Source organism: Kogia breviceps, chromosome 1 (assembly GCF_026419965.1).
Source record: "Kogia breviceps isolate mKogBre1 chromosome 1, mKogBre1 haplotype 1, whole genome shotgun sequence".
Lineage (NCBI taxonomy): Eukaryota > Metazoa > Chordata > Mammalia > Artiodactyla > Physeteridae > Kogia > Kogia breviceps.
In genome coordinates this window covers 103,329,324-103,342,847 of record NC_081310.1, presented here as the reverse complement: position 1 = coordinate 103,342,847, position 13,524 = coordinate 103,329,324, and positions in this window count along the sequence as shown.

The following is a 13,524-nucleotide window of genomic DNA, read 5'->3' as shown; positions in this document are numbered from 1 at the left end:
GGTGCTGATTTGAGCTAGTGCCAACACTGGCTGCTGCTGCCCCACCTGAACCACATCCCAGGCCCCAACCCACCTGTGTCCCTAGACAGAGTCTTTTCCCCAGGCCCAGCTCACCCATATCTCATGCCAAGCTGTGGTGTGGAGTAAGCAGGTCCAGGGAGTTTGCCTCGCTCAGATTGGGGTGCACAATGAGGTAGCAGCTGCCAGTGCAGAGCTCCTTCTGCTCTGTTTGTTGGCAAGCCTGCACCCATGCGCTCTTCATGAGTGGGTCTAGGTTCTCCAGCCCTTCTACCTGTCCCAGCAGTTTTCGCAGCAGCCAGGGGAACTTGTCTTCTCCACGTAGGACTCCAGGACTGGGACACCCAGTGTGTGGCTCAACCTGCTTGCTCCCCAGTGTAAAGGTGACCCATGTGGACCTTTTCTTCCTTTCAAAGCCCTCCCAGGGATAGAGGTCCCAATCCCATGCATTTTTTTCCATCCTACCCAGTTACATGGACATCTTTCTTACAGATTTGGTTGTATAGGAGTCCTTTGGCCAGTTTCCAGTTTTCCTTGAGAATTGTTCCACATGTAGATGTATTTTTGATGTGTCTGTGGTGGGGAGGTGAGCTCCACATCCTCCTACTCTGCCATCTTGATCCCTCCTCTCTTTGCAATCTCTTATCAAATTGTCTGTGATGTGCATCACATTGTGGTTTAACGCTTGTGGTTTAATGCTTATTCAATAAGTTGTCTACTACCATTGTGGAGAATTTTTCTGGGTTGGGAAATGATTTTGTTTTAATTAATAAAAATTTCCCCAACACACAGGAGAGAGTAAAAAATATTCTCAATTTGTCTTTTTATCTCAGACTATCATCAGATACAAATAATATAATCAGATTTCAGATACAAATAACTGAGATATTAATCAGATTTCAAATTCTCTCCAATGTTCACAGATCAGACTGAAAATTTTTTTAAATTTGAGTTATAATCTTGTTTTTCAATCTAAGAAAAACTGCAAGAATTTCCAAGAATTCTCAAAATAATATCTGCTGCTTTCTGGAAAAAAAGTGTCCATTTTGGCAACTTATATAGCTCATACCGCTCTGAGTACTGTCAACCAACTGGTCAAGAAAATTAGGAATTTAGAAAAAATGTTGAAATTCGTTCCTGCTTAGTACCTACTTTTACTCAAGGCGTTCCAAGGCAAAGATGGTCACTGGCAGCACTGAAAAGCAGGTTGCCTCAGGGAAAACGTCTTCTTTCTTCCCCTGCTAAATGCCTTCATCTCTAGTCCCGTTTCAGTTAGACAATTTTGTGGCAGTGAAAGTGTCATTCAACAAGTGTAAAGTACTTGTTTCTGAAGAAAAGCTTACTTTGTTTAACAAGTACAGAGAGCTAGATGGAATCCATTGTTAGCTCATTATGATGAGGGTTTGGAGGAATCACAGGTCCCATTACATCCTGTAGCAACAGAGCGACCACAACAGAAATGTACAGTCTTCCTCCCAAAAGGAAAGGGCACCGCTGTTATCAGAGCACCATTTACGCAAGTAACCCTTGGGTCCCCAAGCTGATCAGAGGGATGGTTAACTAGAAGGAGGAGCGGGAAGACAGAGGACTAGTGCAAACAAACTCTTACAGGTGATCAAGGAAAACTGAACTAGTCCAGGAAACATTTTTCAGGGTCTGGGACCTGGTAGTTGTAGAACAGAAGTGAGGAGGGAGGTCAGGATGATGTTAGATGGTATCAGGCAGTAACTCAAATGAGCTGGAGCACATCCACTTAGCACGGTTCCTGGGATGTAGAAAGTGCTTAACGAATATTAGTTGAGGAATTAAATTAATAAAGATGTCTTTCTTTCCTGTACAACTTGTATGGTGCGTGGCAATCTTGTTTAAATTCCTAAGGACAAAGTGAACACAAAATATTTGTATTAACTCAGTCTGTCGGGTGGCTCTTATTTGTTGGCCAACATCAGTGTAGACTTGAAAGTTTCACTGAGTGCTAAAACTCACTTCCCCTACGTTCTTATCATAAGGGAAATTATCTTGTATAGGTAAGATGTTCTCTGGAAATGTGATCCAATGATTATTTAAATGAACACGCATACCTTGTCGTTCACCTACTATCCACCGATGGATCCGAATTTAGCTCCAGTTTGGTGCTTCCTCCCAGCAGCTTTCAAAATCAGTCAGAAAAAGTTATTCATTTTCTTTTATAAACTAATAGGTTCCTTGTCTCAAGAGTTAAATAAAAAGTATAATATATTAAATGTTTAACAGAAAAGATGTTAGAAATGCTGCTTGATCTATATTTAAAGTGAAAGCTTAAAAACTACACCTTTGATGCAGATATTGATCATTAGAAAAAAGTTCTAAATTAAGAATATAAATCATGTCACCTTTTCCTAGATCTTATTCTGACTCAGAGTCTGAAGAAATTCTCCTACCATAGAATTCTCCATCTTTTAGATGATGGAACCATACACAGGAAAAACTGATAGCAGCACCAACTGGTTCTGCAGCAAAATCATAGGAAGCTTGATTAATATGAACTATCCAATTGATAACGGCTGAAAAAATAAATGTATGGGCATTGTGATATCTCATGAGATTAACTCAGTAATATCCTCTCCGAGTAGATCTGTACCTTTTTTGCTATTTGTAGTTTTACATGGTAATGAAATCTCAGTATAAAAATGAACGAAAAAAAGATTAGCTTTGAAAAACAGCAATTCCAGGACAGCAGACAGGCTGTCGGCAGCAGCCAGTGTCATTGCCTCATCGTTCCTCAGAAGAACCTCAGGACCATGCCAGTGAGAAAGCTGTTCCCTGACTCCTAATGGCCTCTGAAGCCCTCACATAGAACCCTGGGTGGCTGCCTAGGCTTGCAGCCTGGGTGGAGAGAGAGAGATCTTAGCAGAACGGGATCTGAAGAGTTTGATTCAGAAGCTTGCATCCCCACAGTGACTCACTGGTAAAGTTCTGAGGAATCACAATTCAAAAGGAGACCTTTTTGATTGATTAAATTTACAGGGATGACTGAGCTCAAAATGCGCTTACTAAATAAATTTGGAAATTAGGAATGCAGCATTTAATTTGTGCCAGGATGAAAAGCCTTTGCATTTGACAAGTAGGAGTGGATATTTATTTTTTAATATCTTGAACTCACTAGTATAGATATACAAATGTTCTGACAATGTTTTAACAGTTAAAATTCACTTAATACCTATACCTCAAAAGTACTACGTATAATTTACCTGTCAAAAATAAGTTTCCCCCAAATCTAGTCTTCATTCTTCTAGAGGAGAGAATAGAAACACCAGGGGTGCTTCTTCCTGGGGTGGGGTATGGGCTGGGGAACACCATGGCAAAAGCAAAAGAATAGGTATCAAAGTTTCTGCTTAATAATTCTTATGGTAAATATTTTTTCTATTAAAACATTATTCAAAAATCACACTGATAATACTACCACAGTCCACCAGTTCACCCAACTAGATAATTATGTTATTGCAGTGTTTAATTTTTTTAGCAATGAGCAATGATAGTATTACATTCTGTACATAGCTATTCTAACACATACATGTCATTTCATCACCCTTATACTGCCAATAATGCAAGACCAAGCCCCCTACCCCTCATCCTTCAGTTTCCTATTACCTTAGGCAACCCAACAGAGGTGATATTATTTCAGGACATATCTGAAAATAACTTCTTTAAAAAAAATTTCTTTTATGTAACCAACCACCTGCATGGCAGGAAAATCACAGGAAGCAAATAACCATCCCTGCATGAGTCACTGTTGCCAGCAATCTCACAAGGTAATGAAACAAATTCCACACTTTGCTGGTAGTCTGTAACTGGAGGGTAAAAACCAGAGGGTTTTGATCATCCTGAAAGTGAAGCCTAGAACAATTCCTGGATTTAAACAAAGAAGAAAGGCAGAGTTTCCCGAGTTCATTGTTCTCAGCTATTCCATGGTCCTCCTGATTCAATATTCATCTAAGTGAGTAAAACACTACTGGACTTCTAGAGACCAAACTGAGCTCAAATGAAGAAAATCATGACCAAGGAGAGAAAGTTTATAATCAGGGCTGCAGGAAGCTGCAACCCAGAAATTTGAATTTTGAGTTCTGACAAACAAGTTCTTCCAAAGGCATAAAGAAGTCTCCTGATAATTCTTTCACTAAGTAAATCAGAGCTCTGTTCAACTGCTGGGATCTTGGAAAATTCAAAGCCTGTCTACATAGATGGTAATCAGGCTTCAACACCTTGAAATACCAAGCAGGATACATAATTCCGGTGAGATTATGAATGGGATAAGAAATCTCTTCCCCCGATGGGCTGGGTAGACCTGGATACATCCAGACATAAACAAGTAACCTAGTCAGTGCTTACATTCTGTTTTCCCAAAGCCAAATCCAAGGAGAGAATTGGTAGAATGAATTTTCTCTCTTGAAGTCAAGTTTAAGCATTTCAGACAAGATTCAATAAAAAGTTTTAATCTAATTTTTGTCAGCAAAGCCATAGAAATCAGCACAAGCCCTGAAAAATTGAAGAGGCACTGTTTTTTATTGAATCCATAAATCTAAGAACTTAGCACTTAAAAGAAAAATTTTTAATGTATATTTTTAAAAAAATAATAATAATTAGTGTAATAACAGACCGGGAAATTGAGCCCAAGGGTCTAAGAGCATTATTCAAATTCTAAAAGCAAGAAGTATTTGGGAAAATAATGTTGCCTAAACTTGACTAAAATATCTGAATCCAAACCTAACAATTGAATGTATCTTATTTCAAAGGGTTTTGGTTTGCATTTTGGTTCCCTTATATGTGTTCTAAAACCCCAGTGAGAGTCACAGCAAGAAGAAGGTGCTTTGAAATCCATTTATTTTTCAAGTGAAACCCTTAGAGACAGACTTGGAAATTTGGCAGGGAAGTTGGCAGAAAGGCACAAAGGGAGAATTTGGAGGTGGCAGCATTCAGAGTTCTCTCCTCACTAACAAGATTTTTGATCACTTTAGTTTTTATTTATATAGAGTTGCCATCTGACTTCCAATTACAAACCAGGAAGAATATGTATCAATATACAGTTCTCCCTGTTCTATAAACCACAGCATCATCTGCCTTATTTTATTCCAGGAACAAGGTCTTGTGTGCTTCCCAGGAAAGCTACCTGAAGTGTGATGTGGCAGAAAGCACATTGTGTTTTTAGTGGAGATTCAGGTTATAAAGTTTGTTCTGCCATCAACATCTATGTTCTTACAACTCCAAGTGTGGTCCACTGAGCATCAGCATTGAAACCACAGGCAAAATCTCAGGTTCCTCTCAGACCCACTGAATCAGGATCTGTATTTTAACCAGCTCCCCAGGTATTCATATGCACATTAAAGTGTGGGAGACATTGTTCTATATAACTTAAGCAACTAATCCCTTCTGTATTTCATTTCCCCTATTGGTAAAATGAAAAAGACTTAAGTAGCCACTAAGGTGCTGTGCACAATTTGATTTGTAGCACAGGCAAGCTGGAAAACCCCCTTTCTTGGATATCACTTTGAGTTCCTGTAGTTCTTCCAAGCAAACACCATCTACATACGGAGACTGAGATTTAATGAGCCATTGCTGCCCCTAAGTTTACTTCTTTATTGAAGCTTTAAATCAAGCCATATGTTTAGCTTTATCTTAGCCCCAAATAGAACACATTAAAGAGTAAAGGGGAAGGAGAACGAGGGGTCTAACATATCTTGAACCTTAATAAACACTTTAAACTTACATCCACTTTAATTTTGTGAAGTAGGATTCTATAAAATGTTACAGATGAGAAAACAATCTCAGAAACCTTAGATAACTTGTTCTGTGTCACAAAGTCAAATGACACAACCAGGATTTTAGCTGAAGTGTCTCTCATTCCAAATCCCCTGAAAAACAGAGTTGCATAGTAATGTGCAGACAAATTCAGTGGTGTCAACTGCTTTTATTATTTCTGGTTTCCTGTGTAACTAAGTCACACTGAGGTCATCTAAATCCTAAATAACAAAAATGACACCAAAATTACACCTGCTTTGCTTCACCTTCCTCCAAACCACCGACTCTAATGATACATTGGTAAGTCTGGATTTTGAACACAGTTTTAATATGCAATTGGATCACATTTTCTGAGTGGATTAATGGATTAAATACTTGGTGTATTTAACCATTAACATTTATCGTGATTACTGATTTATTTAGACTCATACTATATTATTTTGTGTATTCTTTTTTCCATATTTTATCTTTTGTCCCTATCTTTTCCAGCCTATTGTTTGATAACATTTATTTGCTCTCACTCCCTCTTTTCCTCTCTGCCAGTTTAGAATTATAGCTTGTATTTCTATTCTTTTAGTGTCAATATTAAAATTTTTAACAATCCTACTTAATTTCATATTTTTCAAACAAAGCGTAAAGTTTTCACTATTTCTCTTACTCCTAAAATACCTTAGCATGTTTTATCCTCCAAACACCAGCCCTCCCTTTTTCTAGGGTATTATAATTTCCATTAGTTCTAAGATAATTGGCAGCTCAGAATCACCGTTCTTGGAGTTAAAACTGATCAAGCATCAAAGTTGGTATATGGCTTGAGCCATATCCAGCTGTCTTTGCTTCCTCCTACCATGCTACTGAGCAGTACACTATGGATTACAGCCCCTGAGAATGATTTTGAACTTTTTTCTTCAGCTCTTGACTAGAGTGTGGAAAGCTTAGGTCCTGTTTCCCCATAGAGATGGAGCTCTTAGCTGCCTCTGTGTTTTCATCCAGTAATATAGTAGATCTCCAGCTTCAGTTTCCCTAATTGCAATTTAAAAAAAAATTTTGGGTCCATAAGAGATGTTTATGTTCCAGAACAATGATTCTATAAATATTATTTATATTATTTACAGATATTATTGCCATATGTTTATAGTTGGGAGGAGACAGCTTTATACATAAACTTATAGCCCCATTTTGATGAGAATACTACCTCTATAGGAATCTGAGTTTTTATCCCAAGGAATGAAGTGGAACCACAATTAGAATCCATTGAGAATTAATTCATTTTTTATGTGATCAATCATATTTAATCAAAAAATTGTTTTTCAGAAATCTTGCAAATCAAAGCCAGAGCATTAATAGTCATTGCTAACAAAAATGCCCCCAAGAAATAATTTATGATGAGTTTGAGACAAACTAGACTGACTTTAAGTCAAATGATGAGGATAGCAAAGCTGATTGTCTTCTCCAACTAGCCTGTTCTGCCACTTTTCTTCACCTATCACATCATGTCCACCACTTTCCCCAGCTCACATACCAAGTGATCATCTCCTCTTTGTCTCTTCCCCTTTGGAAAACTCAAAAGGATTTAAATCTGTAACTTGAAATTCTCAACTTATTAATAGGGCATATTTTAATGAGTGAATTTCAGATATTGTATTAACTTATTTGAATAGTGAACTTTTTGTAGCAATAAGAAATACAAGATTTTGTTTGTCACCTACAAACTGGCACTTGTCATTGGCACTTGCCATCTACCTGTACAGGATTAAATCATGAGCCGCCGTAGGTGCTGACCTTCAATACCCCCTGAAAGGAGTTCAGGGTGGAGATCAGGAATGAGGCACTCTTTGCTCTGGGAAAAACTGGCAGAACAAGTCTTCAGATAGTTACATATTCTCAGGAGAGGATTTTATGAGCCCAATTCTTGCATCTCCCCATATCTAGAAAAGCACTAAAATCCTTCATGATGACATCTGTTCCTCATGACTAGCAGTAACTTTTACAAGATTAACAGAAACCTTCTGCAAAAAAATATGTGCTCGATTGCATGTACTCCCCCTTCTCCAAAATCACGTATATACTGACCTTCCCCCCTACCCCTTTGAAGCAGTTTCTCAGCTATCCGAAATACTGTCTCCCAGGCTATAGTCCTCATTTTGCCCCAAATAAAACTTAACTCACAACTGTCACATCGTGCTTTTTGTTTTTTAGTTGACAGTTTCCTGTTAAGGAGTTTGTTCGTAAGCAAGCTAAGTTGTTATTTGTTCATTTGGAGCAGAAAGGCCTTAATTTCACATTAAGCCAATTTATTGGGCAAGCCATGAAAACACAACAGAGTTGAGAGAGGACCGGAAGGCATAGACTATGATTTGTGAGCCCCAAATCAGGAGTTAGAAAATTATGCTTGCAGGCCAAACCCAGCCCAATGCCTAATTTTGTAGATAAAATTTAATTGGACCACTTACGTATAGTCCATGGCTGTTTTCACAGGAGCAGTGTTGAGAATTTTCTACAGAAACTGTATGGCCTGAAAAGCTGAAAATAATTACTATAGGACCCTTTATAGAAAAAGTTTGCTGACCCCTGCCCTAGATGGTCTCCCTACTTTCTTGAAGAAAAATTACTAACTGCCTGGCCACCAAAGGGAGGTCTGAGAATCTTTCATAAAAGAAGAAGTTAGGTCCATGATGTTACACCAGCTTCTGAAAGAGATGGGTCTCCCCTGCCCTAATTCTGGTCTCCCAGTCATCCCTCTATATGTGTGCACACCCACTTCCCTGTCAAACTCTTTTTCTTCCAGTTCAGCCCCTCTTTCCCTCTATACGAAAATCTAATTGCCCAGTTGCATACAATATACCATCTTTACATTTTCCCAACATTTAATCAGGTTGTGCCATAACCTTTTTCATCTGCCATAACCCTTTGCTCCATGTGTAACCAGCCAGTCTCCCTCTGATATGTCTTGTACATCCTATATTTTTCTAGTTTCACAGCATTTTAGATTCACTCATTCATCCAGTCTTTCAAACAAAACAGTACATTCTTGCAGCACCTACTGTGTGTACCGTGGATACTGCAAAACACAGGGAGACAAAAGGAGCACATGGTCCAGAAAAGAAGCAAACAGATAAACCAAGCACATGCAATAAATTGTTACAATTGAGTTTCACTGGGGACAAAAGAGAATATGGAATCAATTCTCCCTTGGAGGAAATGAGGAAATCTGTGAAGCACAAAATCTGTGAGGAGGCTTCTTTTTGTTAATAAAAAATATTACTGTGTATGTCCTAAAAGCCCTAAGAAAGCTAAGATTTTTATGTATTTGGTGTATTAAAATTCCTTAAATTAAAAGTTATTTTAAGAGAAGAATGTATCACAAATATGCTTTTCTCAAATGCTTTAAAGTAGTTATAAAAGACAAGAGAGGCAATACGAAGTTAATATAAATAGAACATGATTGATCTCCTGCCCTTAGGAATTCATTAACTCTCCCTGATTGAATTTGAATAAATCAGAATATATAGTTACCTTCAGTGGAGTTGGTGCTGGAGTACAGGCTCCAAGAGCAAAGGATTCTTCAGATTAAAAAAAAAAAATCCCTAAAAGAAACAATGGGTAGAATAGAGAGGCAAGTAGTTGGATAGGAAATTTATATTGGTTTCTGATAACAAAGAGAAAAAGGAGGAAGTAAGCAAGAGGAGGGAGGGAGAAATATCCTCCCCACTGATTTGGAAACTTTGCTGGAAGATCAGAATTTCTAAACATCAGTTCTCAGTTTGACAAAAGAGACACAGTCAAACTGTCTTGATTTGGAAATTGATCAAGGCAACCAGACTAGACCATTTCCAATGTGTTCTGTCCAATGGGACAGGAGCCAAAGCTACCCAGCCACTTGTTCCTCTGGAGAAAGGTTGGCTTTCTCCTTGCAGGCTGCTCTAGTGGAGAATGGGTGATAAAATCTAGTTACAACACAGGTTTCAAAAAAAAAGGATTAAAGCTGAGATTTGAAGAATGGGCTACTCTGAAAGAAACTAAATTCCAATCTCAGAAAGTTTTTGAGTGAGACTAAAACTGTTCAGAATGTTGTATCATCCCTCCACCCCAACCCCCAAAGGGTGTCTGACCCTTGTATCTATAGGAAGGTTGAACTACTTAACCTTTTGTGGTTATTGTAACTCTGCGGTTTTATCCAGTGGTTGCAGTTTTGAGTCTAAGAAAGCCTGTAAGCTAGAATCTAGTGCAGAAAAGGTATTCAGTGTGGGTCTGTACAAAGAATAAGTGGAGTAATATGAATGAAGAGATGGGAGGAAGGAAGAAATAAGGAAGGGGAAGAGAGGACCCAGTTGGTCATTTCAAGGCCGTCAAACAGATCTTCCTTGAATGGATATGCATTCACTAGTATGTAACTTTGAGGAAAATTACCTGACCTCCCTGAATCTTGATTTCTCATTTGTAAGATTGGGATAATACCAGTCTCATTGGGCTGATTTGAGGAATAAGTGAATTGCATGTAAAATGTATATCACACTTCATAGTAGATAGTAAGCATTCTATCGGTACCATTTCACTTCTTGACAATCTTGTTGTCATTCCTGTTATCCATATCAAAATGTGGTATTTGAAAGAATTCTAGAAATATAAAGGTATGATAAACTGAATTCCATCCACCAGCATGAAAGCTATGAGGACACCTCTAAGTAGAAGTCAATGTAAAGGTGTAGACATCTAAGGAATTTTCTTTTTCTGCAGTTAACTTTTATACTAAGAGCCTACATGGCCTCTTTCATATTTTCTTATTTTAGCCACTGAGAGTTCTGGGATTTTAAGGTGACATAGATGCAGGGAAGCCTGTGATTTCTTTTGTTATTATTGGTATCTCTTTAGTCTGTTGGCAACTGAGGAAAGCAGTAAGTCACTGTTCAGAGATGCCTGTGTGGGAAGATTTAAACCATATCAATTTCAAAGTGTGTCTATAGCAAGAAAATATTGCTTCTTTTTAAAAGACTAATGTAAATCAGATTAAGTGATTTAAATAGGAATAAACCTGTAAAGGTTACTACGGTGCTGATAAGCTTTTATAGCTGTTAGACAAAGAGGGCATATCTTTTATATTTTAAAGGAGGCTTACAGAGCCAGCATTTATTAAAGAACAGTAATCTAATGAAAAACCAAAAACCAAAAACACTCACAATCCTGGATGTTTCTTAGTTCCTGGGACGCTTTCACTAGTTCTCTCCTTTTGTCAGCAATCAACAAGGAAAACACAATTTTCTCAAAGATGTTGTAAACATCTGAATTGAAATGAATATGGGCATTTATCCTCTGGACACCCTCCCTCATTGGCTAAGGGCTGCCTCTGAGGCTGTCAACTACTCCCTCACGTCAAGGCTGACAGGCTCTGCAGAGTGCCATTGAGGTGGAAGGGGGGTTGTCGGCACAGGGAGGGTCTGGGTTCCCGTGCAACTGTCCATCACAGCCATGGCTGAAATCAGAGGTGGCCCAAGGGGATGTGACACTGGGCACAAAAGGTGTCGGCTACAGTGCCCTCTGGTAGGGTGACAGGGTTTCAGGAACAAACCTTTCTGCACTGAGGACATGCTGTACGTATGTCCAGGTGGAAAGCACTGGATGCAGTCCGCACCCATGGAAGGTGACCTACCACATCTTGCGTAGCTTGTCGGGGGAGGGGAACAGGAGGGGAGGTGTGCTCACCCAGCAACTGGAATGCTAGAACCAAAGCCAATCATATGGAGATCTTGCCTCTGTGCACTTCCTTTGTGCACTCTCTCCTCCTTAAATTTACCTAGCAAAATCCTACACCCTCAAAATACTGCTCACATCCCTCTTTCTAGACTGCTTCTAATCACTAAGATTTTCTTTGGCTCTTTGAGACCATATGTTTGTTCTAGGCTGTTGAAGGATACAGGGAACAAAAACTATCCACCTAACTGGGAAGACATCTTTAGACTGAAAAATGAGGCAGACAGCTCCATATAATCAACAGATCAGTTTATTATAGGGTAACATACTCGATGGGGTAGACAACAATCCAAAAGTATTAACAGCTACACTCCAGACTGGCCAGGCACCATTGGGACAATTTTATAGTTAACCTAGGGTATGAAGGTAGGTGCTTGGAAACAGGATGTGCATTTCAAAGTCGAGATTTATGAATGGGTAACTAGTGTCACAGGCCCCGGGAATATGTCAGGGAAGATTGTCATCATCGTTTGGGGACTAACAGAGCATAGAGCCTACGTGGTCCTAATGATTATTAAACAATACTAACTACAAAGTCCTTGACAACAGAGAAGTGGTTCACTGCACTGTACTGTTCTGGGTAGGGTCAGCAGAAGAATAGGAGGAACTATACAGGCCCAAGATGGCATCAGTTATGCTAACAGCCATACACAGGCATATTTCTGGAACATTCAGATCAAGCCTGTACCACCTTCTTCCCCAGTTTGAGTTCAAGTCTGTCCCTCTTCCTGGCATTCTTTCTGTTCATATCCATGTTCAAAGTCTTCCTTGTTTTAGTCTATGTCAACATATCTCTCTTCTAAAACCCTTCCTTGATTTCTCCACCTAGGTACAATCTCCTGTTTCATGGCACTTCTCACTTTCTATCGTATAGCTATTTATGTGCCTGTTTCATCTCCTCTCTCAGATAATAAATCCTCAACAGAAGGATCCAAATACCATTGTTTCTGTATACCTCATGTCATTTAGCATATGGCACGGCTTATAGCAGAGAGTCAATAAATATTTATTGACTGAGTAGAGATTGAATTATAAGCTCTTTGCAGATAGAAGTTGTGGAGACTTTTGTTGTGTGTCTCAACATTGCCACATGTCTCATGCTACTTGAGGTAGAGATTTTTGTGTGCTTCCCAAACCCCATTTCCTCTCCCTCCTGGCACACATCTAGTCTATATGTCTAGCATTTCTTGCAGTTAGGTAGGGCCATGTGACTGAGTTTTTCTGGTAGATGGAAATGCAAGTGATGCGTGCCACATATAGGCTGGTTCCCAAGCCTCCAGCAGAGTCCTCTGTGCTGTCACTCTTCCCTTCATGTAGAAGATCCATGAGAAGATTCCACTACCCCAGTGGATGTGGAAGCCATATCCAGATGGAACAAGCATAGGCCCTGAAAGACTGTAGACAACAGACTTCCCTCATCTCTTCTCTGACACACATTAGACTGGAACATGAGTGAAGACTAAACCTTTGATAGGCCACTGAGATTTGTGGTTATTTATCATGGCACTCAGCCTACCCTGACCAATACAGACACTTAACAGATATTTTTAACTGATGTTATTAACTCTAGTTGGAAGTAGTAATGCCATATTTCTTTGAACTTAAGAGACCATCAGAGGTAAGACACATCATTATTTTATGTTCCATTAAGAAAGAATGAATGCTGTCAATCAAGCTATGACAACCCGTTCCAATTTCAGGAGTTAAATAGTACAAGATAGTGAATCTTAGAATCAATGAAATACCGTAACAATAACTCATGTGTAAAATCATTCTACAATTTATGAAATGCTTTAGTGAATTATCCAACCCATTTTTGCAACATGAATTCACTGGTCACTTTTTTTTGTTTGTTTAGCATTATGCCTGGTCCTGAGTATAAGACATATACCTTCATGGGGTGAATAATCTAGTAAGAGATACTCATAATTAAAAATAATTAAAATTCAGTTCAGTAAGCATAAGAATTGTTAATACATACGGTAC